Below are 5,584 nucleotides of genomic sequence, written 5' to 3'. Positions count from 1 at the left end.
CACATCATAGCTTTTTTCCTGTGGATAATAATTTATTATCATTATTATTATATTATTATTATCCACATTCTGAGTTCTATAACACTCATTCAATTTCCTGTTGTATAATACATTTCTGTTTTGATAAAACATTTAAAAATTCTTCCCTAACTTTATAACTTTACTTGCTTATATTACCTTATTTTAAAAAATATTTATTTCTGCTCCTTTCATATATCATATTGGTCAGGAAACAGTCTTGCAGAAATATCTGAAATATCATACCATTCTACACTCTGTTTAAAGGCAAAGCACCATAGTTCAAGCTAATCAGACGCCCAGAGTTTCTAGTCATGGAATTGTATTACTGGTTTTACATCAAGTTCTGAAAATTATAAATGTCATCTCCAAAAAATGGTAAGGAGGTTGTAAAAAGATAAACACTTCATTCAGTATTATAGTTGTTGGGTACAGTATATTTTAAGAAATGAAAATGCCACTTATCAACATTGGTATGTGAGTAGAGGTCAGCAGGAAAAAATACTGTGATAAATGTCTCCCTGATACTAAGAGGAAATTCTAGTTCAAGCTTTAATATGCTTCCTATGCTTAGTTGATACTTCTTTTACTGCTGTTCTTCATTCTTTCCTCATGTCATACAGAGGATTGTCACAGCCTTTAAAACTTCATTAATAGGAGGAAATCCAGTAACCATTGATTTCTTCTCAAAAGGCACTCTAACCCATCAGATAGCCTGGCAGCTTCATTCTCATGAATACTGTAACCATGAAAAAACTCAATAAGACACAAATGAATCCAGTGAATAGAAGAAACCTATTGAGGTTTTGAATATTTGGTGCATTGGATGGGTCTAGGATTATGAAACCTAAACCTCCTATTGTATGTGGGAAGCTGGATGCAAGTCCTTCAATAATATATTGTCCATCTACTCTGTGGGCTGAGAAAGCCACAGGCCTCTGGGGCCCTTGTTCATCAGTCAGGGAGTTTCAACAAGAACCATAAATTATTCTTCTGTTGATGAGGAAGTAAGTCACCACCACCAGTGTGTACATTGTCATGACCAACGGCATGCACACCCAGGGAAGCCTCTTCAGCTTCAGGCTGGGGCACCTGGGTGTTAAGAATGGGACTCAGTACAAGGTGTCCTGTTAGCAGCAGAAGGGACAGAACTGGCCCGAAGCCCTCTACGTGCTCATATCACTGATCTCTCTTTAAGTCTTGCTTGGCCTCTCAAGGGAGCTCCATTTTAATAATCTCTCTTCTGTCTTTCATTTCTTTGTGTAAGTAGTCTATGTTTTCTTTCTCTGTCAGAAGGAAAAAATGTAAACAGAACTAGAAATTTATTGCCATATATAAAATATAATTTTCAACATATAGTTGTTTTATCCCTATAATAGCTTTAAAAAAAAATTGGAAATATCCAAGATATTTTTCACCAGGTAAATGGATAAGTAAACTGTGTATATCTGCTATAATGTTATGAAAATACATGTAAGAGACTTAAATGCATCTCACTAAGTGAAAGAAAGCATTCTGAATAAGCTGCTTACTAAACAGCTTCAACTTTATGACATTCTGCAAAAGGCAATTCTATGAATGCAGTAAAATCATCAGTAATGTCCAGAGGCTGGGGTGGAGGGTGCAGAAGAGGTGGACAGAGGATTTGTTTTCAGCAATGAAACTGCTCTACATGCTACTATAATGCTGAACACATTTTATTATACATGTGTCCATACCTATAGAATGTACAACACCAAAAGTGAACCCTAAAACACTTTGAGTGATGATAGTATACAATGTTGGTTCATCAGTTGTAACAAATGTACCACTATATCACAGGATGTTGATAATGGGGGTGACTGTGCATGTGTAGGGGTAAGGGTATATAGGAAATCTGTATTTTCTGCTCAATTTTGTGTGTGTGTGCTTACAAATGCTCTAAGAAATAAAGTCTATTTTAGAAATGTTTTCCCAGGGCCAGCGCCGTGGCTCACTTGTTTAATCCTCCGCCTGTGGCGTCAGCATCCCATATGGGCGCCAGGTTCTAGTCCCGGTTGCTCCTCTTCCAGTGCAGCTCTCTGATGTGGCCCGGGAAGGCAGTGGAGGATGGCCTAAGTGCTTGGGCCCCTGCACCCGCATGGGAGACCAGGAGAAAGCTCCTGGCTCCTGGCTTCGGATTGGCACAGCACCAGCCATAGAGGCCATTTGGGGGGTGAACCAACAGAAGGAGGACCTTTCTCTCTGTCTCTCTCTCTTTCTCTCTGTCTAACTCTATCTGTCAAAAAAAATGTTTTCCTATGTTTCTTGACTACTTTATATATCCTATTTATTGTAAACTATTTTCATAGGGCCCTGTGTGTATTTCTTTATTTTATTTTATTTTTTTTTTAAGTGTCAAGACTATGTCTGGTTTTCCCACAACACAAATCAAGGACTTCTTTTTAGGAATTATCATTTCTACTTGCATGCTGTTTAAGAAATTTCTTTAAAGCCCAATCCAGAGGGCTTCCTGCTAATGTGTTGACATAGCGTATAAATGGAATGGTTGAACTAGGGCAATGAATGATCCCAGCAGGCCGACTTTCTCTAGGCATCCATTTTCCTGTGTTTGCAGAAACAGTGACTGGACTTGTTGAGATTACTGACTCCTTCCAGGTGCAGTTTTATTTCTTTTTTACTAATTTTCCAGTCAACAAAACTTCCCATTCAATATCAGAATACTATTATTCCAGACCAGTAGCTACTTGTGCCCTGATTCAATTTCATCTTGGAAATTACTGGATGGAGTGTTGTGACAACTCAACGCTGTGTCCTTACTACAGGTTTTCTGTTCCTTCTAATTTTCAGAGATCCTAGCTCCAGTGCCTCCACAGTGTGTAGGATCTGCTGATCCATGTGACTCAATAGGGCCCTCCATCACGATGGTTTGCCTTGCCAGTCTCACAATTCACTCTTCCATGCTGGATATTTACTGTATACTTCCTATGATGCAATTCTTCTCCTCTAGGCCAATGATTTGAGTACGTTCTTCTTTACTCATGCCCCATATACACCGATTTTTTTTAAAATTTTTGACAGGCAGAGTGGACAGTGAGAGAGAGAGAGACAGAGAGAAAGGTCTTCCTCCACTGTTGGTTCACCCCACAATGGAGCCAAGCGCCTCTCCTGGTCTCCCATGTGGGTGCAGGGCCCAAGCACTTGGGCCATCCTCCACTGCACTCCCTGGCCACAGCAGAGAGCTGGACTGGAAGAGGAGCAAGCGGGACAGAGTCCAGCACCCCTACCGGGACTAGAACCCTGTGTGCTGGCGCCATAAGGCGGAGGATTAGCCTATTGAGCCGCGGTGCCAGCCTCTACACCAATTTTAATAGAAAGCATTTTAAGTTAGTGGCAGTTCTAATGGCTCTATTCCCTACATCTCAACGTTATGCTGTAGATTTTCGCTTATATTTTTGTTAGAATGGTGAAGGGGATGATTCTTCCCCTCAAATTCTCCAATTATATTATTTTCTAGGAAAACTGTCTGAATTCCAGATAATAATATTAAGTGATCTGAAAGAGAAACATGGTTGGCACAAACTTTCTTAGTATATCCTAATGACTTGAAATTGCTTTGGGCCAATTAACATGCATGCACATCTAGAACAGTAAATGCAATGCTGCCAACGATATGTTTTTATTAGTCCAAAGCCAGGGACACCTCAATGGACAACTGCAGGTAATGTTTAATCACTGTCAAGAAAACTGACTTAAGGACTAATTCTAAAAGCAAAAAAATCTCTCCTTGGGGGAGATATCCCCTAACACTAAATTTTCATGTAATTGTAACATCTTAGAGAAGGTGAACCCACTTAGCTATTCAGAGATGCACCTTTGCAATTTAATTAGTCTTGAAGAATTCATCAAGAAGTTATATTACTCTAAAATTAAAACTCTCATAGGTCCATTATTGAGATTTTTCAGTGGTGGGTCACTGGTAATACTGCTTTGAAATTTTGCCAGGCTAGAGTTATTAGAGTAATACTCCATGGGAAAGCATTTCAGTGTCTTTATTTTCCCATTTGTGCCAGTGTTGTTTTCTGAGGAAAGTATTTACTCCCGACCACTTACTCCCTTACCTTCCTCCATATGAAGGTGGGATGATTATCTATTCAGTTGAGACTCTTTTTCTCATTTTCATTGCAGAGAATTAATTTTGCACTATCCACTCAATTGACTATGAAAGCACATGGATTTTCCCTAGGCAGTAGCATACAGGACACTACAGTTTCATGCCTAAGAATTCTGTTTTGCAAACATCATCAAAATTGCGGTTGTGAGAATGTGGAGTTGCCTGAGGAACAGGCAGTAAATGTATTCCTCCTAAGATCCTAAATTGTATCCTTGCTTTTGTTAAACCATCAATAAGCTACACACTAAAACCATATCCCTCATATCCTCATTGAGCTGTTTTCTCTGAATTATGTTTTAGGGGCACACCATCACTTTGCTCTGAGAAAAATAGAATTCAAAATAACAGTGATAATGTTGATGCTGACACTATTTCCCCCGAACCTGACACTCCGCACACTCCTCCTGTGGTACTTCTCTAATTTCATCCAGTTCACCTTATCCATTCTTCCATTTTCTCGAGCTAGAAGCTTTTGGGCCATTACTACTTCTTCTTTTCTGACATCCCACATGGAATCAATCTTTCATCACGGCTTATTTTTTCTAACTTAAAAAAACAGGCCATCTCCACTGCTACTGCCACAACACAAGCTAGTCTTACAACTCACCTGGATAAATCCAAAAGCTTCCTGATTCCTTTTTACCCCTTCCTGCTACCCCATACAGAGTCAGTTCTTAACAGAGAAATCAGATGAATACGTTAAACTACAAATCAGATCCCATCAGTCCTCTGCTCAAATTCTCCATGACGTTCAGAAGGCGGCATGGGTTGACAACATCCTACTGGTTCTGGTGCCTAATTAGCTCCCTGACTCTCCAAACTCCCTTGCCTCAACCAAACTCATGCCTCTGCCATCTCTCAAACACTCATGAACAGTGCATTCTGCTCTGCTATCAGGATGCTTTTCTCCTGACCTCCTCATGCCTGCCCTCTGGTCCCTTGGGGAGAGCACTCCCCTTCCTATCTTACTTCAAATCAAGTCCATTCACCCTCAACACCATTCTTCTGCATTCCTGACCCCCCTCCCCCAAAACACATACAGAATTTAAGGTGATACTGTGTATTCTACTCCTATATTTTGCGTGTTATCTGTCTCAATTCAATTATATTTTTCATGGACACAGATGTTATTTTTTGTCAGTTTCTTAAGTAGTGAAGCTGCTCCTTGTAATTACAATTTTTTAGAAAACAATTAGTTTTTATGGATTATAAAATAATATAACTCTTTTCAGAAAACTTGGAAATTGTCACATAAAAGAAGATAAAAATCACCTATAACCCCGAATCCAACAATATCAACCATTTAGATTTCAGCATATAGTTTTCCAATCTTTCTGTTATGCCTACAAAACAAAATCATCAAATTGTGTACATTTAACCAATTTTAATAGATTTAAGCATGTTAAAAATATT

The 5,584-nt window shown here is 39.1% G+C and overlaps 1 pseudogene; it reads right to left on the bottom strand.

Moving 5' to 3' along the window:
* Window positions 1–716: 716 nt before the first annotated feature.
* Window positions 717–4,652, bottom strand: LOC133763077 (oligosaccharyltransferase complex subunit OSTC-like; annotated as a pseudogene).
* Window positions 4,653–5,584: the final 932 nt, after the last annotated feature.

This window comes from Lepus europaeus, chromosome 1, assembly GCF_033115175.1.
Source record: "Lepus europaeus isolate LE1 chromosome 1, mLepTim1.pri, whole genome shotgun sequence".
In the NCBI taxonomy this organism is placed as follows: domain Eukaryota; kingdom Metazoa; phylum Chordata; class Mammalia; order Lagomorpha; family Leporidae; genus Lepus; species Lepus europaeus.
This window is presented reverse-complemented; position numbering and strand designations above follow the sequence as displayed.